The sequence below is a fragment of the Gorilla gorilla genome, chromosome 4 (genome assembly GCF_029281585.2).
Source record: "Gorilla gorilla gorilla isolate KB3781 chromosome 4, NHGRI_mGorGor1-v2.1_pri, whole genome shotgun sequence".
Taxonomy (NCBI): Eukaryota; Metazoa; Chordata; class Mammalia; order Primates; family Hominidae; genus Gorilla; species Gorilla gorilla.
The window spans coordinates 149,324,411-149,346,998 of NC_073228.2; the positions used below are offsets into that span (position 1 = coordinate 149,324,411).

General features: G+C 37.5%; 1 long non-coding RNA gene across 1 annotated transcript; it reads right to left on the reverse strand.

Annotated features, from left to right (window-relative positions):
* Positions 1-5,114: 5,114 nt before the first annotated feature.
* On the reverse strand, positions 5,115-21,767 carry LOC129533631 (uncharacterized). The gene is made up of 5 exons (XR_008679909.2): positions 21,471-21,767; positions 20,099-20,206; positions 19,343-19,638; positions 5,749-5,864; positions 5,115-5,296 (listed from the first exon to the last, which is right to left on the reverse strand). It is a non-coding gene; the product is annotated as an uncharacterized lncRNA (long non-coding RNA).
* Positions 21,768-22,588: the final 821 nt, after the last annotated feature.

Here is a 22,588-nt window from a genome sequence, read left to right on the forward strand (position 1 = left end):
AAAAAAGAATGAAAGGATTCTAGACCTAAAGTATATTTCATATTTTTAAAATAAAATGTAGGTCCATTTTACATTTTATGTTACATTAGCTAATATATATTTAGTAACTACCACGTATCAGAGACCGTGCAAAGTACTTTACATACATTTTATCATTTAGTCCTCAAGAAGGAAACAGAAGTTACCCTGCTGGTAGATAAGTCTGATGACAAAGCACTGTTTCTTAAGGGGAATTCCTAGCAATTCATGGCCTTAATTGTGAGCATCTCATCCTGAGCCATTTCTATTCTCAATCATTCTACCGCCTGACTTTACAGATTTTTTTTTTTTTTTTTGGCTTACAGGTGGTATCAAACCAACAGATATATTTCAACTGTCATGCCATATATGCTTTTTTATTTTTAAGTTATTTATTTTTAAGTTTATTTTAAAGTTATTTATTTACTTTGTTTCATTTTGTTTTGTTTTATATATATATATTTTTATTATACTTTAAGTTCTAGGGTACATGTGCACAATGTGCAGGTTTGTTATATATGTATACATGTGCCATGTTGGTGTGCTGCACTCATTAACTCGTCATTTACATTAGGTATATCTCCTAATGCTATCCCTCCCCGCTCTCCCAACCCCACAACAGGCCCCAGTGTGTGATTTTCCCCTTCCTGTGTCCAAGTGTTCTCATTGTTCAATTCCCACCTATGAGTGAGAACATGTGGTGTTTGGTTTTTTGTCCTTGCGATAGTTTGCTGAGAATGATGGTTTCCAGCTTCATCCATGTCCCTACAAAGGACATGAACTCATCACTTTTTATGGCTGCATAGTATTCCATGGTGTATATGTGCCACATTTTCTTAATCCAGTCTATCATTGTTGGACATTTGGCTTGGTTCCAAGTCTTTGCTATTGTGAATAGTGCCGCAATAAACATATGTGTGCATGTGTCTTTATAGCAGCATGATTTATAATCCTTTGGGTATATACCCAGTAATGGGATGGCTGGGTCAAATGGTATTTCTAGTTCTAGATCATTGAGGAATCACCACACTGTCTTCCACAATGGTTGAACTAGTTTACAGTCCCACCAATAGTGTAAAAGTGTTTCCTATTTCTCCACATCCTCTACAGCACCTGCTGTTTCCTGATTTTTAATGATTGCCATTCTAACTGGTGTGAGATGGTATCTCACTGTGGTTTTGATTTGCATTTCTCTGATGGCCAGTGATGGTGAGCATTTTTTCATGTGTCTGTTGGCTGCATAAATGTCTTCTTTTGAGAAGTGTCTGTTCATATCCTTTGCCCACTTGATGGGTTTGTTTTTTTCTTGTAAATTTGTTTGAGTTCTTTGTAGATTCTGGATATTAGCCCTTTGTCAGATGAGTAGATTGCAAAAATTTTCTCCCATTCTGTAGGTTGCCTGCTCACTCTGACGGTAGTTTCTTTAGCTGTGCAGAAGCTCTTTAGTTTAATTAGATCCCATTTGTCAATTTTGGCTTTTGTTGTCATTGCTTCTGGTGTTTTAGACATGAAGTCCTTATTTTATTTTTAAGTTAATTTATTTTTAGTTGCAGACTTCTAAATCTTGGGACAGTTTTACCTACAGAAGTGTATGTCCACCTTCTTTTAGAAAAGTAAGGTGTGGCAGCAATTGGCTGGGACTAAGTAGCAGCCCCTGTCTTCAAATGAAAAACAAGCTTTCAAGTTCACCATTAACGTTATCTCCTTCGCCCCTTAGACTTTTGCATTTTAGGTGCCCTGATTCAATATAACATTTTGTTATCTTAAAATACTATCTAGATATAGTCAGCTAATCTCCACAATCTACTAACCAATATATCATAATTTTGTATACTAGTAGTAAATCCTGAGCCATGTCTTTGCAGGTGCAACAATTTGAGGCGTGTCAAAAGTAAAAAACAGAAGGGCCTTTACGTAAGGATAAAATGTTTGTTTCCACCATCAGATCTTCTGATTGAGGCATGTTTCACAAAGGAGTGGCCTTAGGAATACTATCACCTTATATGAAAGAATAATGTAACTGCTCCCTTACTCAGAATTCATAAGACTTTTTAAGGTTAACAGATACCATGATCCAGATGGAAACTTCCATTAAGCTTGATGACTCTATCCACACAATCTATTCCAAAGCAAAAAGGCAGCGACACCGAACTGATAGATGGAAGCAATGACCAGCAGTAAGATTACTTGTGATGGGTAGGAATCTTGATAGTTAACTTCATCTGACAAGTAGTCAATTTCTTGAGATTCAGTGTTGTGTTTTTTTCTTTAGGGACTGCAACCTCTGGCTCGATCAAAGAAGCTAATTACTGATAAACTCTGTTATGGGGAATTAGAACTGACAGCTTAATTCTGTACTTAGTTCTGACATCTTTGGTATTGAGAAATTTCACAATGTCCCATCAGTAAATCTGCAAGACATCAGCTGAGGTGTCCCAAATAATTCCCCTAAGTGTTTCACATGTAGGAATCTATCCTAAAGATATATTCACATATATATTATGTCATTTATTGTGGAATTATTTGTGAATGAAAATAATGAAAACCTGCTAAATGTCTATTAATCACCCGAAGGGGAAAAGTTAAGTAAACTATAACACATCCAATCTATTACTAAATGTAAATTACATGAAGGGTGGGACAGTTGTCTGTTTTCTTGATGATCCCCAGAGATTGGCTGACTTTTTGTCTAAAGGGCCAGATAGTAAATATTTTAGGATCTCTGTTTTAACTACTTGACTCTCCTTCTGTAGCAAAAAAGAAGCCATAGACAATATATAAACAAGAGAGCATGGCTGTGGTCCAATAAGACTTTCTCTACAAAAACATGTGACAGGCTAGATTTGACTCAGGGCTGGAGTTTGTCAAACTCATGCTAACAGGAATCATAAAACATCTACATTGCACCCATCGACAAATATCTTCAGGCCCATCTACTAAGTAATGGTAGCTAACATTTACCGAATACTTACTCTGTAACCTGCTAAGCCTGTCAGACACTAGTTAGAGTAATTTTTATAACAAAATGATGATGAGATGGGTTATTACTATTTTCATTTTCCACATGAGGAAATGAGACATAAAGAGTTGCATAACTGCCCTTGCTTATGGAGCTGGGAAATGATAGAGCAGGGATACACCACCTCATTAAATCTACAGCCCATCTGTTACAAGCTGGGTCATGTGAAGATGCAGCCCTAAATCACTTAGCATGATACGAATGACAGTCAAATTATGAATAATTGCTCTTGCTTTACAGATAGGGAGACAGAAATACAAATGGAATTGCAAGATCTGCACAAGTCAGTTTTGAGTGACTAATAGACCCTCTCCTCTTGATCCTGCTGCATTTCATTTTCACAACATCTTCCAATGAAGTCTCTGCTACTGTCAAGTCAAAACAGCAGCTTGGAAAATTGTTTCTTGAGGGCATGTCTTTGTCTTCATTTAAACAGTCCCAAATCCTCACACCTTCTATGGCTGCTTGAGTGTCACCCTCACCTAATCCTAACCCCGGAGGTAAATTTGTAGTTCTTCTAGGGACGCAATGACAATTACATTGTAGGGAGCAGTGATCATTAATCTATTAATCAAGGCTGCCAGCTCAGACTTACATGCCTTAGTAATAAATGGATAAAACACCTTAGAATTAACTGCTTAACAAAGTTGAGTTTGATAAGAAGCCAAATTGACAGGCTCCTCCCCCAACATCCAGGCTAATTTTTCACCAGCTATATGGAGGAAGCTATAAAAATCTCTCTCATAGATAACTGCCCATTAGCTGTACATTCAGAACAACTTCAGAGAGCTTCTCCTTACTGCTGCACTGCTATTTTCTTACAAACCTCCCACTCACAATAAACCATAACTGCCTTCAACTTCTGGAAATTAGCTGGCAGTCAAAACCAGATATTTCTTATACCAAAAGGGGAATAAATTGAGAAGTTCTCAGAGAAGCAATCAAGAGAATTTTAGAATCAACTCCTTTGTCCTTTGGCCTACTTCCCTGACTCCTTGTAGGTTCTAGGTACATAAAATACTCAGTTGTCATAACTACTATTCTAATATAATTTATTAATAATGATAATATGGGTACCATAATTCCTCAATTCTAACACACACATTTTTTTTTTACATTCTACTTCTCATGTTTCACATTTCTCAAACCAGTATGCCTCTTGCCTATCGGTGTATATATTGAATATAGTGTGACTGCTTCTTCCTTTTTCCCTGAAAAACTTAATGATGCATATTAAATTTGTGGCATTTTAAGGTTAAGGAAATACGTTAAAAACTGACATATGTAATACAATTCTGTGATTGCAATCAACATAATCCAACTTAGGCCATCCAAAAAGAGAAATCACTGGAGAATGATTCCCATAGAATTGCTGGGAGAGCTGGAGGAGCCAGCTCCACAATGGGACAACAAAGAAGGTAAAGGAACTGCTTCCCAGTCTCATGAAGGAGCTGATGTGGAATCAAAGGATCAATTCATCTGAGTCATCGTTGTTTAGTCTTTCTTTGTCATTCTGCTGAGGATTCAGTTCCAGAAGAAAGAGCCCATCTGACTGGCTTAGATCCAGTGTTTGCCCTGTGACTATGCCAGAGGGTGAGGAGGGGTCTGGAGAGAGAAGCTCGCAATGGCCTCCAGAACATTTCTGACGACTGTAGTAGGAAGGCAGAAAGACCCTGATTCACAGCCCCTCCAAGATCACACATAATGAAAGATAAGCAATTCTTCAAAAGAAAATTATGGTATGATTAAGAAAGAAGAGGTTATGCTGGGTGGCTAGAGCTTGTCCAGGACTTGAATGCTGAGACCACTTTCTTACCACCTACAGTCTCTGGTTAGATGCTCTCCACAGCCCCATAGGACAAGAATGATAAGCACTATTATCTTCATTTTTCACAAGAGGAAACACAGCCCCAGATAGGTTAAGTGACCTGGTTTATCAGTTGGTATGTGACAGAGCAGGACTGAAACCCAGCCTTCTGACTCACAGTTTATACTCATTACATTAAAGATGAATACAGGAGGAGAAAGCTTTCCTATTATAATCCTAAGGCCTAGAAGAAAAATAAATCTTTATCCACAAATTAGCTTGAGGAATAGCCCCCAGCCCTTTATGCCTACTACCTTAGGGTCACAGCAGAAAATTGTCTGGAGGTAGAAACAAGTTCCCCTAGTTATGTGATCTTCAGCAGAAAACGTAACTCCTCTAGACTCAGTTTCCTCAGTGGTGAAATGGTACAGAACAATTTCCTTGTCTTCCTGCTAGATTTACAGAGGAGACACGATATAAGAACCCAGGTGTAAATCCCTCAAAAACACCCCAGGATCTTTAGTTATAAGCCTGAATCATCATTCTCTGGTCTGATAAGTACAGAGTCACAATTCTGTGGGCCACAACCTAGATTTTCATTAAACTATTATTTTCTAGAACACAGTTTCTTTGGAATCTGACCTACCTTTTTTTAAGGAACCTAGGATAACACATATAAACTCATTAGCACAAAAAGAAACATTTTCATTCACAGCAACCAACTATCTGTGCTAAATTGTGAAATTCAAATTTCTTTTACTGTGTGTACCTTAAGTACACTAAAATATACCATGAGTATAACATGGACTTGGTATTCATGGGAGGTCAAGTGTTTGGAGAAATTAATCGATTTTGAGTGAAGAAGGCTTCCATCTTTTTCAAAGAATGCTTTGCAACAACTTACCACAGTAAAGAACATGGGTTTTGGATCCACGCCAGATGTTAACACAGGCTCTTGATGACTGTTTGATGTTGAGCAAATCACATACATTTTCCAGTCTTTATTTCCCCATTTATAAGCTGGGAATTAAAATGCATATTTTACAACATTATTGCAAGGCTTATAGCTAATACATATAAAATAGCTAGGATTTAGTAAACACATAGGATTCCAAAGCAGTAGTTGTCATCATCATCATCATCTTATTATTATATGGATGATGTCATTAATCCTCACAATATTAAGAGATGCTTACTGTTTTCACAGATGTGTAGAGTGAATCTTAGAGAGAATTTAAATCACTTATTAAGGTTAGAGCAACACTGTTAACACCAAATTATGCTATTATTATTACTATTACTCTTGCATTTTACTATCTTTATTATTATATATCTTCAAAGACAGTGCAGAGTAAAATTTGGAGGGCACATGACACAGCAGCCATCTCTGTGAATGGCATTCAGTGCCATGGGAAAGGAACAGGATCTTAAATTAAGAGGAACTAGTTCTGAATTTAGGTCAATATCTTCCAGGTCATGTGACCTTAAGTCTTCAGATGAGCCTTAATTTTCTTATCTGTAAAATAAGTTTAATAACAATCACCCCTTGGGATGGCTTCAAAGATCGAATATAAAAATATATACAACAACAGTTTACATAGTGTAAAATATTCAGTGAGCATACTTATGTTAATTTTGTTGATGCTATTGCAATTACCAGGAGCTAAGTTACAGTTAAATCTATGGAAGCTGCCTTAGTTTGTAACAGATGCAAGAACAGTGAAGAAAAGTGTTTTTGGCTCCACTAAAGGAAAAACCAATATCAACTTCAACCCAATGTTGACAGCAAAGAAAAGTACTCAATCCAGAGTGTTATGCCCACATGGGCAGGATGTGATTCCAATACCTGTGAGAATACTAATAAGTGACAACAATAAATGGCTGAATAAATCTATCTCCCAAGATCAGAGGATCCAGAAAGAACAATGTAGAATGTAGACGTGATCAGTTTTGTATTATTTTATTAAAACATTCGTTACTTGCAACTCCTTACAGTGTTCTCACGGCCTCAACATTACCACCAATTATCTCTTGCCATAATCATTTTATAAAACTAGAAAAGACAAAGAGAACTCTCCCAGGCACTGATCCCTGAAACTGAATCTTCTTTTCCATGGAAATATTATTACATAGAAATCTGGAGATTAAGGGAGATTTATCAGGCCTTGGTTAGCCATGATGACAGTCATTTGGCAGCCCTGCAAATCATTGAAGAGTTCTGTGTTAGCACTCACACCTTCAGAGCCCATGCTCTGGAGTGGCAGGCAATTACTAACACCTGTTTGGCCTGGTCCAATTATCCTCCTAAGCAGTCCTGATCATAATTGCTACATTGGCTGATAGAACCCAACAAATGGGTTCAAGTCACAGCTGGCCCCTCAAGACAGATTTCCTGATTATATAGTTATTCGGGGGGTCAGTGTGAATGTTACACTTCTTTCTAAAGAAGTAAGTTGGGATGTGCACGCTACAGATTGTAGTAGTAACTTAGTAAAAAGTACAATCATCTTGTACTCTATCTGTGGCAGGATCATTGGCAAAAAAATAGTCTAGTGGTGATAATCAATAGATTAACTCATTTATTCCTCATGGGGTACACTGGACTGAGATGGGCAGGATTTAGTGTATAAAAGGAGATATCACCATGCATATTAAATGAACTATTTACTAAGCCAATAGGTCTGTTATTTATGGAAACTAAAATAAAGTTCTTCTGAAAATTATGAAAGACTATTCTCTGGATTCCTCCACATAGGACAAGACACACAGATAAGTAGAGTCACCAGATGATAAGACACATGAGGACAGGGTTATGTGAATGTTATTCCATCTCAAATGCTTAGTAGAGTGGCTGGCATATTGCAGGCACTTTATGAACACTTGTTGAATGAATGAATGAATGAATGAACTTAATAAAAGTAAGTTAGCTAGCCAGAATTAGAGGCCAACATCCGAGTGATCTAACATTTCTTGAAATAGAAACTCTTCCCAGTTGCTTTATTCGGTTTTAATATTTTATCCAAGTATAAACTATGTGGGAATGTTACCAGGGCCCAGAAAATATTGTGGGCATGATAAGACTTCCACTTAGCTTATGAAACTGAAAAAATAAGCAGCCTAAACATCCACTGTGATCTGAGCTTCTCTTTCAGTCCCCTCTCCAAATCTCAATTTCAGTTGGCTATTTCTATTTTGCAAGATCTCATTCTCAAACCCAGTTCTTACTACATGAATGCATTGTACCAACCATTTTTGCAAGGAAATACAAAATTTAAAATAAATGTCAAAACTTACAACACAGGCTAATGTAAAAAAAATTGACCAAGATGTTTTAAGAGTTTGTATAAAATATGTAAGAATAGAGTTTAGGAACAAGATTTATTTCTTGTTTGAAAAGAATAGTATTAGCCCAGCTTTTCCAGCTTAAGTTAATATTGGTCAGCTAATCTCCCATTAGACAGAGTTCACATGCTATCATTAAATTTAATAAATAGTCTCTATGATCTATAGTATTTACCTGTGACTAATAAAATTCTGTTCATACGTTACTAGGTGAATAATATTTATAAAATATTTTCCCATGTGAAATGTTTATAATCATTAAAAATAATTATTTGCTGTCAGGTGGACTAAAGTAGATAAATAATATTTAAATGCTAATGATCTAAGTCTCAAAGCCAGTCCATGTTCTCACTCTATCCTGCAATGCTTATGGATTGTTTTCCTAAGCAACCAAGTAATTCTAAAACTTAACTGTGCATGTGATTCTCTAAAGCATCTGGTTAAAATATAAATATAAATTAAGGACTCTACCAAAAAGACTCCAATTTAGTATCTCTGAACAAAAGGAGCCCAGGAATTTTCATTTCAAATAATCATCCCAAGTGATTCTGATGCACTGGGGGTAAGGTCTAGATGTGGATTTATTTTTGAACTGCCCATTTATTCTAGTCACAATTTTGGGAGACAATCAATTCTAAAGTTCTCCAAAATTATAGTTAGAAAAATATGCAGAAAATTATGTGACATGTGTAAAGTAGAAGAAGATAAATTTGAAAGAATTAATTGTTCCAGGCCAGGAGTGGTGGCTCACGCCTGTAATTCCAGCACTTTGGGAGGCCAAGGCTGGTGGATCACCTGAGTCCAGGAGTTCAAGACCAGCCTGGCCAACAGGGTGAAACTCTGTCTCTACTAAACATACAAAAATTAGCTGGGTGTGGTGGCATACACCTATAATCCTAGCTACTTGGGAGGCTGAGGCAGGAGAATCGCCTGAACCCCGGAGGTGGAGGTTACAGTGAGCCGAGATTGCGCCACTGCACTCCAGCCTGGGCAACAAGAGTGAAAAGAAAAAACTCCATCTTCAAAAAAAAGTATTAATTGTTCCTTCTCAAAGAGTATGAGACTTGCAGTTTTAAAAAAGAATGAAACACCTTTCACATGCATAGATCTTGCTTCTATTTTTATTTATAAATTCTCCTTTTTATGTGGTGTTGGGCAGGAGTATTCTGTCCCCAAAAGCTCACAGAGGAATGAGAAAAACAATCAGGAAAATAATTGACACAATATAACACATAAGGCAGAACACAGTGCCTGATAAATCACATATTTGTAATAAATGTTGAATAAAATGAGCAAATGCCTTAATTCGTTAATAATTAATAGTAGCTCATAGAAAAAACATATTTTTCAGGCATTAGAATTTGTATTCAATGATGTTTGTCTATAATATAATTCTGGAGCCCATTCTGTAAACTTTCAGTTGACAATAATCTTATTGAAGATTTATCCAGTAATCTTTTCATGGCAAGTGGTAGAAACTCCAGCTCAAAGAGGCTTTGTCCGAATAAGAGAGAGAGAGGATACAGAGATTTATAAAACTGGAAAGACCAAGATTGGATCTTTGGACTTCAGGTACAGCTGGATCCAGGAGCACAAAAGACTTTTTCTCAAAGCTCTGCTTCTCCCATCTCACTGCTCTACATTTCTCTGTGTTTGCTCATTCTCAAGCAAGCTCTCTCCTCATAGAGACAAGATGGCTGCCATCCACTGCAGTCCACATCCTATCCTATCCTACGAACAATTTTACCAATAGAAAGAATAGTATATACTTATATCCCAATAGCTCAAGAAAAATTCCCCAAATGAGCTCTGTTTGGCCCTGATTCATATGATTTATGCAACAGGCCCATCAGTGAACCAATCGCTATGGCCAAGAATGCATGCATAGGCCTAAGACACACCTCTCCCTGGACTTGGAGCATGGCTAGCCACACCTGGACAACATTGACTTAAAATGGAGGAATGAATCACAGTTCCCAAAGAAAACTGAAAGTGCTATCACCAGAAGGTAAAATCTACTATATAAAATTCTACTATAAATACTGTCAAATGGAAGCCCTACAAAATGAACCAAGAGAAATTAGCTTTAAATAAAATTTTATGTGAGAGCAAGTATATGCATTGCGGCATTCCTGGGTCAGTGGCATGTATAAATACCTTTTTAGTCAAAAGAATAAAAAGAATAAGAAAGAGAAGGAGGAAGAGAAAGGGAAGGAAAAGAGGAGGAAGACGAATAGGAGGGAAAGGGGGAAGTGGGGAGGAAGAGAAATTTGAGATGTTAAGGTGAGAACAGTCAGTTTGGGCTATTTCTTACCACTCCTACATTAAGATAGGCTAGTGGTTCACTGAATTTTAGGGCTAGAAGAACCTTAAAGACCACTTTGTATAATTAAATGGGTTGCAAATAAAGAAATAAATTTCAAGATTTGGTTCCTTTCTACTTGTTCATTTCCATCTCTCACCACTCGAGCCCTTGTTCTACTGTCTAGGCCCTGTATTGTCCAGGGTAGTAGCCATTTGACTTTGGACACTTGGATGTGGCTAGTTCAAATAGAGCTGTGCTCACGTGAAAAAACACACAGAACTTCAAAGACTTAGTATGAAAAAATAATATAGGTCAGGTGCAGTGGCTCACACCTGTAATCCCAGCACTTTGGGAGGCAGAAGCAGGCAGATCATGAGGCCAGGAGTTCGAGACCAGCCTGGCCAACATGGTGAAACCCCAACTCTACTAAAAGTACAAAAGGTTAGCCAGGCATGGTGGTGTGCACCTGTAATCCCAGCTACTGGGGGATCCTCCTGAGGCAGGAGAATCGCTTGAACCAAGGAGGCAGAGGTTGCAGTGAGCCAAGATCACGCCACTACTCTCCAGCCTGGGCAACAGAGCAAGACCCCGTCTCCAAAAAATAAAGAAAAAGAAAAAAAATATAAAGTGTCTTCTTAATATTTTATACTGATTACACATTGAAATGACAGTTTCTGGGACATTCGTGGCTGAATAAAACATATTATTGAAATTAATTTTATCTGCCTCCTCTTACTTTTTTAATGTGACTGCTATAAAGTTTAGAATTATAAATGTTATGTTTACTTGTATGACTCACATTTGTAGCTCATGTTAGGTTTTGTTCGACAACTATTTTACCCACGCTGTCTTTTGGTGGCTGGAACATGTGTAACTGTGGGACCAGCCCAAACTGGACCTACTCTGTTGATAACAAAATATCAGGTTACCTTTTAGCCATAACAGAGCCAAAAACTGCAAGTTGTATAGCCTGGGCATGTGCAATAGAAAAAGCTTTGCCCTCTAACAATACCCAGAACTCACAATTCTTCCCCTCTGCCTTCAGAATCAAGAAGATTGAGACTTGACCAGAACCTGAACATCAGAACTCTTTAAGAAGTAAGGACTCCATTGGCCAGGAAGATCCAAGGCTAAAATCTGCCTCAACATACTTTACTGTAAATGCTCATATCTGAAGCCCTCCAATCAGACCCTGCCAAACCAACGTTCCTAAATCCTTTCCCTTGCTCTCTGATCCCTTAAAACTTGCCCCAGATCCCAAATCAGAGGGACAGATTTGAGCCTGCTTCTGTCTCTTTGCTGAAAGAAAGCTTTCTTTTCTCAAAAGTTGGTGCCATAGTTATTGGCTTCTGTGTGCATCAGGCAGCGAGCCCATTTGCTTGACAACACATACCATACTCTTTCTGATTTCCTGGCCATTGCACACGTTGTTTCCATGGCCTGGAACACTCCTACCTCCTGTTCATCCTGCAGAGCCCAGCATACATCACTCATCAGGAAGACAGTCCCTGAACTTACGGCCCCTGTGTATGTGTGCTCACAGCTTCCTGTCATCACATTCCTCACATTGTGTTATTACCATTCACTTAATTGTCTGCCTTAAGTACCCTGAGTTCAGACACAGTGTTTTCTTGTTCATTACTGCATCCTGAGCACTGCGCCTGGTGCATAGTAAGTGCTCAGTAAATATGTATTGGACTAATGTTGAATAATTATGGTTAAGTTACTCTCTTATAGTTCCCCAGAAACTCAGGTCTTTTGCCTTCCAGAAACAGAAATTTTGTCCTGTATTCAAATTTCTGGTCTTCCAATTTTCTGAAACTTATGATCCTTTCCTTAGCTGCTACATGGCAAGAATGGTTCATTGTCATTTTCTTCCTCATAGATGACAAAAAAGGGGGGTAAGATATCCCCAGAGAACTGAAAGAGGATCCTCTGAAAAATCCACAGGAGCATGTTTCATAGCTAATGGATATCTACAATCAAAAGACTTGTGATTTAAGTATCAAGATAAACAACTATCACAACACTTAAAACACTCACTATATTTCCTTTCCAGCTTTTTAACTATAAAATCAATGGCGTGTTAATGACTCAAGCATTAGCTTGCTCACTAGGAATTCCAGAACTTCTATTTTTGAAGCATAAATTTCTAAGTTGCTCAATTTACCCAGTTTGTCAGAACAATTGCCATTAGTAAATATAAATATTTAATGAAAATGAAAACTGTTATAAGCCACTTCTCTTAAGCATCTAATGACTTACTGGAAGAAATAAAAAATATTAGTGAATTATGTCATTTACTAGTTTCCATCATATAGCAATCACCTGCAGATGTATTTGCTTATTGTACCTTGCTGTGTTTTGGAGTGGGTTTTTGTTGTAATATATTTATTGGGTTGTGGGTTTTTGCTTGCTTATTGGGTAACAAAGGAATATCAATGATATACAGGGTGTTTCCTAGATATTAACCACGTGCAAAGTTTTTTTAAGTTTTCTCAAAACCTTCATTGTGCTATTTGTTCCTGCCAGAATCCACTGTAAATAAAATAATTAAATATGTGTATGTAAGTGTAAAATTACAGTTAAATTACATTTACCCTACATTTTGTGGCTTGAAAAATGCCCTCACATATTTTATTTCATTGATCTTCAATGGAGGATATCATTATTTCCAGTTTACAGATGAATAAAAAGGACTGTTTGACCAAGTGCCAGAACCAAGACTCCACCTAAGACTTTGTTAAGTGATTTTTTTGTCTACTCAAAGCCTCCCTGAGATCTGCTACATTTAAAAAATAAAAAAGAGGAAAATTTGCTTTCATAAAATTTCTGATTTCAACTTGATTTTATTAATTGCCTCTTTCTAATTCAACTCAGACTGCTTGGCAAATAGTAAGTATTCATTAAATGTCAACTATATTATTTTTCTTTCAAAGCGAGGTTACCGAATAGAAATGGAAATGTTTTAAAAGTTAAGTTCTATTTCACTGAGATGCCATTGTATGCTAATTGTTCTCCTTCTAAGGGATGTAACTAGACCTCTTACTCCATGGCTCTAAATTTTTATAGTCAGCCTCTATAATTCTTTGGTCCTGTAAGGCAGAAGTTACATTATTTGAGTGGGGTCAACAGCAGAGGTTTCATATAATTATCGTAAGATAAAAGCCCTACTTTTCACCTAGAGCTTCTATAATCGTACCAATTAGTATGAATTCCTCTTTTCTGGGCCAACGGGAATGTAGTGTAAATTTTTTTCTCATTGGCTTCAAATAGGGCTGCATTACCTTTGGTTTATTTGGTTTGTTTTCAGTAGCTTTTTTCCTACCTTTTTTCTTTTAACTTTTAATTCTTAACTCCTCTCCTCCCACAAAAGAGTGCTTAAAACCTACTTTCAATCCTCTTAGAATCTCCCTGACCCCAGTTGTCCTCAGAATTGAACACAGAGACCCCAAAACAAATATTTTCAATCTATAGAAAAGGTCTTCAATTTTTTTCATTTTGCCTGAAAATATTATTTGATCTTGTTTATGTAGATAAAATGGATTCTAATAATGGTACTCTAGAGAATGGGATCTTCTGGTCCAAATTAGCTGTCCCTCGACCTGTTAAGTCCACTTTGACCGAAAAGGAACAAGTTTCTCTGGGTGATAAGAAAGCAAGGAAATCAAAAAAAAAGAAAGAAAGCAAGCAAGCAAGGAAATCATAGGCAGAAAGGAAGTACCAATAGAATTAAGTGACTAGAAAGCTTATGCTTGGCTCTGGAATCCTCTCATTTCAACAAACATCAGAATGCCTCATATATACAAAATACTGTCTAGGAAAGGTTTAACTATTCTAAATTGTATAGCACAGTATTTTAGAAATTAAATTCTGTATTGGTTCGTTTGTAATAGCTAGTAAAACCTAACTGCAATTAATGAATTTGTTACAGTTGGTATTAGTTTGTTACAACTAAACTGTATTAGTTATTGATGTAACAAACTCCAACACTTCATTGGATATTCACAATAAAACTTAACTTCTGGCTCACTAAAATCCAAAATCAGAATTCCAGTTCTGCAGGGATTCCACATGGAGATTCAGGGACCTGGACTCCTTTCATTCCGTGGCTCTGTCATCTTTATCACATAACTTCTAAGGTTCATGTAGCCGTTGTGCTATGTGCTTCAAGCCATGAAAGGGGAAAGAACATGTAAGATCCCACACAGAAGGATTTTGTGAGCCAGCAGGGAAGCACCTCATAGTAATCTGTTCCCCATTTGGAATCTTATCATACAGTCACACCTAACAGCAAGGGAGAATGAAAAATGTCTGCTTGTGTGTTCAGAAAGAAAAAACAAAACAAAACAGGAAAGAAATCTGTGCTACAAGCTTTAAGGTGAAACAAACTGTCGTTTGAATCCTGGCTCCATAATCTTCCTTTGTAAGATGAGGATATAATAATATCTCCATATGGTTGGCTGTGAGGATACATGATATGATAATAACAAACTTCCAACATTTACAGTTATTCCCAAGTGCCGGGTAACAATCCAGCTTTTTCCACATTATCTCACACAGTAGCGGTCCCCAACTTTTTTGGCACCACGAACTGGTTTTCTGGATCACAATTTTTCCACGAACTGGGTTGTTGGGAAGCGGATGGTTTTGGTATGATTCAAGTGCATTACATTTATGGTGTAGTTTATTTCTAATTATTATTACATTGTAAGCTATTATGAAATAATTATACAACTCACCATAATGTAGAGTCAGTAGGAGCCCTGAGCTTGTTTTCCTGCAACTAGATGGCCCCATTTGGGGGTGATGGGAGACAGTGACAGATCATCAGGTATTAGATTCTCATAAGGCTTATGCAACCTAGATCCCTCACAGGCACAGTTCACAATAGGGTTCGTGCTCCTATGAGAATCTAATGTGCTGCTGATCTGACAGGAGGCAGAGCTCAGGCGGTAATGCATGAAATGGGGAGCAACTGTAAATACAGATGAAGTTTCGCTGGCTCACCTGCCACTCACCTCCTGCTGTGTGGCCTGGGGGTTGAGGACACCTGTCGTACAGTTTTCACAATTCACCTATAAAATGGGGACTATTACTATCATCTCTATTTTATAGACTGAAGTTGTAGTAGATGAAGTCCAAAAATCGCCCACAATTGTTGATGTCTCCTTGTGTTCACACCCTGTACAATGTGACTTTACAGCAATGCCCATCAAAATATAGAGTCTGTTTCCCACCTCATGAATCTGGGCTGGCCCTGGGACTTGCTCAAGCAATAGAATTAGACAAAAGTGACACTCTGACCACTCTGAGCCTACATTACAAATAGCATGTTTCTACTAGCTGTTTTGGATCCCCAGAGCCACCATGTGTGGAAGTGCAGGCTTGCTATGCAGAGGGTGAGGCTATTCTAGACTGCACCATTGTCCTGGCTGACTCATTAGCTCATCACAGACAGACACATGAGCTAGCCACAGTAAGACCAGCCTAGTCTAGTCCAGACCAGAAAAGCCATCCAATCAATCCACAGACTCATGAGCCTAATAAATTCTGCTTTTATCTGCTTTGGTTTGGTTATACAGCATTATTTGTGGTAATAACTGAGGCATAAACTCCAAGAGGCTGTATTACCAACTTAAGACCACACATCCAACAAGTGATAGAGCCAGGAACTAAATCATAATCTACGGAGTTGAAAACCTATGTCCTTACCTATCACAATATGCTAAGATAATTGTCTTAAATTGGCCAAAGTGCTTAACATATAAAAGCCATTAATACTATTCTCTATTATTAAACCCTATAATACAGGGCAAGTGAGTGTTTCCCTTGTCTGTGTCAGTTGCTCACAACTGTTTCTCCAAAATGAGCACTGCACCTGACATGTAATAACTCTTCAGTAAAGATTTATTGAATAAATTACTGAAGGTTGGCTACTCAGATAAATCATCAATGAAGCCTGCCCTTGAAGAGCTGAGAGTCTAAAAGAGAAAATCAAATGCAGACATAAATAATGGTAATTTAACATGGGAAGGTTAAGTGCCACAGGCAAGGAATCAGTAGAGCATTCTCGGAATTCAGAGGCAGGAGAAATTACTTACTACAAGGGAGGCAATAAAATATTTCACTGAAGTGATGATGTTTAATTTTATCCTTAGTGCCTGGACTTTGAACATATGGAGACTATGAGGAAGGGGCATTACAGGCACAGGGACACCGTAAGCATCCCATGGGGTAAGAAACAATGCTATGAGCACAAGGAAACAGTGACTTCCATTGGGTGAAAAAATCAATGTAGCCTATTTCATGAGTCAAAGACTTCATGTAAGCAGATCCTCCTACTCTGACTCATAGACTGACTCATAGACAAATTGGCTGTGTTTTGTTCCCTTAGCTCTTCTGTTTCTTACTGGTTCATTGATTCCCTATTCATTGATTCGTTGATTCATTCTTCAACAAATATCATTATGTCTAAGAACACAGGTAGCCTCCATTTACAAATACTAGAAAGGAGAAAGCATTTCATTGGCTCATTTTAAAACAGATTATAAGATCTTAAAAGGCAAGGACACTTTTACCTTTCTTCACTTCTAAAAGCACCTGTCACATAATGGTACTCAACTGGACACTAAACACACAAATACACACACAAAAAGCTGATTTTAAATTAACTTAAAAGTTAAGAAAAAACTACCTCTTTTAGCCAACAAGGAGTTCACTTAATGTTCATTATCTGTTACTTCTATAAGGTTTTACTGTATTTCCCATTAGAGAAATCTAAATATTAATGAGCATCTTTATGTTCATTGACTGTGCTAGACATCAAGTTCAGGACTTTGTCTGAGATACAATTCTTGCCCTCAAGCAACAGAGAGGAGCTACTACCAGGCGCTCTTCTAGCTTCTGAGGGTACAAAGGTGAATGAGATAGAGAAATTCCTCATTGTCATAGAGCTTCCAGACCAGAAGGAAGAATACCTGCAACATAGCAATATCCAAACATGCCTATAATAAAGAAATAGTCAATTATAAAATATTTAAGATAACTTCAAACAATCATACATGCTACAAGATAATAAAACTAAAATATAACAGAAAGCTCTGGTTTGTCTTTTTAAAATGAATTCAAGAAAGAATTCTGGAAGAACTAATAGTGACACTGAGAAGAGGTTGACAAAATAAGTGTCAGCCACAGGACAATCTGAGGACAGGGTTCTAGGCAGTGCAAGTGGCAACTGCCAAGGCCTTAAGTCTGGAATAAATTTGGCTATCACATATGTATAGCTGACGATTTAAAGTGAGGTAAGTACTTCCAAAGAGCATACAAAGAGATATTGGCATACTACTAGTCAGTGATTCCAGTTCAAAGCTAGCCACAGAACTTGAGATAATCTTACCTAGAGCACATTCAGAATGAATGCATGTATGTAGGGCGTGTTTGCCTGCTCTGTTAACCACAAGTTACTCTTGGCTGTCAACCATGAATCGGAGGCCATCCTTAACTGGCTTGGCTTCCTCGCTCACTATCTGTCATGCTTTCAAGTTCTTGGCACTTCTGCGTGCCTGTGCTAAAATGGCAGTCTTAGCCGCTGCAACCCACCCATCCATTCCACTCCCACCAATGTCTGTCCCTGACCACAGACTCCTCAGCACCTGAGTCATCAGGTAGCAAGCACCCTTTTATCCATAAACATAAGGTACATGCTCATTCTCCTGCCAAATCAAGCTATTTATGGTTATCACCCAGGGAAGTAATTTGTTGATCAAGACGAATGCAAAGAACTTCATTTAGGAGTTATGTATTAAATGCCTACTGAGATCTTAATTGAAACTTTTATGTTATCCATGAAAAATTATGTATATAGGTCTATCTATCTTCACCTATAACAAGAACACAGGGATGCATGCTTTCATTGTCAGACACATTTCCAACTTTCATATGTACACCTATTAACACAGATATAAAGTTTAAAGTGGAAATAGGAGGACCTATGTTCTTCTGTGAGTTCTCTCATTGTTTTCACCTAGAAATTAGTTTAGGAGCCTATTAAAGCACTGTGCCAAAAAGCCAATGACTTCACTATAGGGGGATGGAGCCAAGTCAAAAGCCAGATTATAACGTCTTCCCAGAACCCTAAAATTAGATGTTCATTCTGCTCATTTCCATAAATGTCTGTCATTTTTCTATCACAGCATTTACCACACTTAATTGTTACAGTTTGCATGGGGGTCTATACTTTTCTCATTAGAGTCAGGAAGGATAAGAATCTTACCCATCTTGTTCATCACGTTATCCCCAGTGTCTAGCCAATGTCTGGCATATTTATATTCATAATTTGTTAAATTAATGAATAAATGAGGCTATTCCTCAGAAACACTTTTTCAATGTAAAACAAAATTCATGCAATGAGTCCAGTGCTCTTAAACTCTTCCTGCCAATCACAATTCTGGCCACCACACCCCACAACCTCCATGTAAGAACACCAGTTGTACCTTGGTGCATTTTTCTGTAAGACCGCTCTTGGGGAAAATTCAGTCCAGGCACATGTAGAATGTAAGGTGGCATGTGCTGTCAGTACGTATTTCATAAAATTAAGGAAATAAGGGATTGAAAAGCAAAGAAAATCATAAGCATCAATAGAATACATCTTCTACTACCTTAGTCATAGTGGTAGTTTCTACCAGTTGTGATCAAGACTAAGTCGTCAGGGGGCCACAGTCGTTCTTCAGGCCACAGTCCCCAAACAGAGCATACGGGATTCCCAATGTATTCGGGAGAGTTATGAAGTGTATAGAACTCTGTAAAGTTGTAAAGGTGGAAACTATCTGATCCCAGGGGCACTACTCACTTTGTAGATGTCATAGATTTCTGTATCCATTAGGACAATTTTAATACTGATGCGAGTAGTATCTTCCTCCAATAAAATCAGCATAGAATGTCAATTTTCCAGTAGATAGAATAACTTGAGGAGGGGTTGGCTGGAGGGGTTCCTACCAGGACAGCTGATCTCAGATGATGAGTTGGAGAGGGTCATGTCTATGCTTCAGGACAGTCCATCTTCTAATTTCCTTTCACATCACATCCTAGAACAGGAAACTCCCTTTGTCCTTCCAGCTTTGAAGATTTTTCATTCCATTTCTCTGTCTTCCCCATTTTTTAGAGATGGAGGAAGGAAGGGTATCAGGTTTAGTAAGCTAATAGAAATAGGATTTTAAAACTATTTTTGTTTTTTTTTTTCTTTTCCAACAGCAGACATAAAAATCAAGAAATGGAATTGGAGGCTGGGCGCATGGCTCATGCCTGTAATCCCAGCACTTTGGGAGGCTGAGGTGGGTGGATCATGAGGTCAGGAGATCGAGACCATCCTGGCTAACAGGGTGAAAACTCATCTCTACTAAAAATACAAAAAATTAGCTGGGCATGGTGGTGCATACCTGTAGACCCAGCTACTTAAGAGGCTGAGGCAGGAGAATCGCTTGAGCCCGGGAGGCAGAGGTTGCAGTGAGCCGAGATCACACCACTGCACTCCAGCCTGGGCAACAGAGTGAGACTCTGTCTCAAAAAAAAAAAAAAAAAGGAATTGGAAAAACAAAACTAAACCCACCTTTCCATCCTTTCTGTTCTGATTTGGAGACGGGGTGCTGGGAAGACTGGAAAGTTCAAGATGCTAGTGAGCTAGTGACTATTTCTCCACCATATGGAGAAGATCTGTCTGCAGTAGGAAAGAATTAAGATTATCAGATACAAGCAAAGGGAAAGCCTGATGGAGAGAAAGATTGACCTGGCAGTGTTGACTGCAAGGCCCTCAATCCTGCAGCAACTCCATGGAATTTGAGGGCCACTCCTGTGTTTTTCCCACCGGCATAAACTAGTCAATTTACTGTTTTTGTTTAGTTCAGTTAGAGTTGGGTTTCTGTCACTTATAAACCCAAAGACTCCTGATTAATTCAATAATCATAACAACTTCCTATTAAGAGGATTAAGATAGAAAAAAAGAAGCCACAATTATTCATAAAAATCAAATAAAAACAAGACCCTAATTCAATAAATTTACAATTTGTCCATTATCTGGCATTCAGTATTATATAAGTAATATATTTATGCACATTGTGTAATCTGCTCGGTGGGTTTAGCACAAGTCCTAGCACATAGTAAACACTGAATAAATACTAGGTAGTAATAGTTTTTAAGCCTCTATACAATCGAGTTCATGGCCTCTTACGACCTAGTAGTTTTTTATTCACACATTTATGACAGTTGGTATAAAGGACATTTTTTGTTGTTTTTATTTTGGGGAGTTAGGAAGCCTGTTTGTTTTCAGAATTTTTAGGCTGTGAGTGTCCATTTACCATTTCTAATACAGTCTTGATTTCCTTTTGGTAACAACACTGTTAAAAGAGGTAGCATGTGACCCAGGGGCGACTAGTTTGACATGCGTTCATACCAGGAATTTGAATCTCAAAAATAAAGAGGAAAAGAGAGTTCAAAAAAGATGGAGCCTAGCAATTCAGCTACAGTACCCTATCTATGAGTGATGGCATCATTCTCCCAGACTATCCTGGTTTCTTCCAATTCCCAAGCCTGGCTCGCCAGCCATCCATTGAATATGTATACCATGAATATCCTTTCTATAAATTCCTTTTGGCTTTAATTGGCCAGAGTCAGTTTATCTTAATTTCAACTAAAGGATTCCACCGGATAAACGAAGCATCATCATTAGCTATTTGATTCAGCTTTCAATAACAAATAACTTCAGTGTTTCCAATTAGCCTCCAATAACAGCAAACTTTATCCATTTTAGTGATAGTAATACTGTTAATATTAAAAATAGTTGTATTTGTGTATTTTACATGCACGATCTTATGTAAGATTCCTGACAACTTAAATAGTTGGGTACTAAGTTTATCTCCATTATACAGATGAGGGAACTGAGGCTGTCTGAATTCAAGGAACTTTCCAAGAGCCACAATCAGTACCTGGTAGAAGCGAAACTGTCATCTTATATCCAGCATTCTTTCCCTGTAACAACAAAGCCCTTTCTCTTGGAACTGAGCCACCCACTATTGCCTACTCAGCTTAAAAGCGAGCAGGGATCATAATACAAAATCACCTGTACCTTCAGTGTTGGTAGCCATGATTATTCCTCATAATCACCAGGTTACCAGGCAACAAGCTGTAAGATGAATAGCACATTGGGAAGATAAAATGATTGGAGGGAGAATTAACTGATCTCTTTTATCTTCAGAATTATGCCTCAGACTTTGCTCTCTGTCGTTAACTTTCTTTCAGTCATGAAATACATACATTTATTTTTTCCAAAACCTTAAAAGATTACATTTCCACCAAAAAAATTATCCATTATTTCAATGGCATCAAAACTTGCTATATAAAGAGCGACTTTGCATAAATTTGATGTGAATTCTTATATTGAAAGATTAGTTTGAATTTTTGCAGATGATACATCTGTGCTATCTTACACCAATTTCTTTCTCAGTATTTCTTAAAAGATGTTGCTTAAAATAAAATCAACTGAGCTATCATCACACCTCCATATAGAAGACATAGAAATTTTGTATGATTTGATTGATAAATCAGCTTGTTAATATTCATTTAAAAGCTCTTTTACCTGGATCTTATTTCTTTCTTTGCGCTCTTATCTAGACTTTTTAAAATTTCCTTTTTTGTACTCTTGCATTTTAAGTCCCAGAAGCTCAGTCTATTTAAAAATGCTTTGTCCACACTTTCTCTTGTACCTGAAACTGAATACACAAACACACCTGTGCACACACATATTCCCCTGTCTAAAACCTCATCCGCTTATTTTAGAATTTATATTATGTATGTATTGATTACTTCTTCTCAAGCTGTCTTGAAACTAATATATGCTGTAGAAGAAACACCATTGTGATAAAGAGCACAAAAGGAAAAGAAGAAAAGAACCACTACTTGGAATATGTACTAACAGTAATCAGTTAAGTATGAATCATATCCATTCTAAGGCAGTTGAAAAAATGTGTGTAAATGCTAAAGGGAAACATAAACAGTACTTTAAGCAAATGTATAGATGAAAATATCAGGCAATTATAAAAAATTA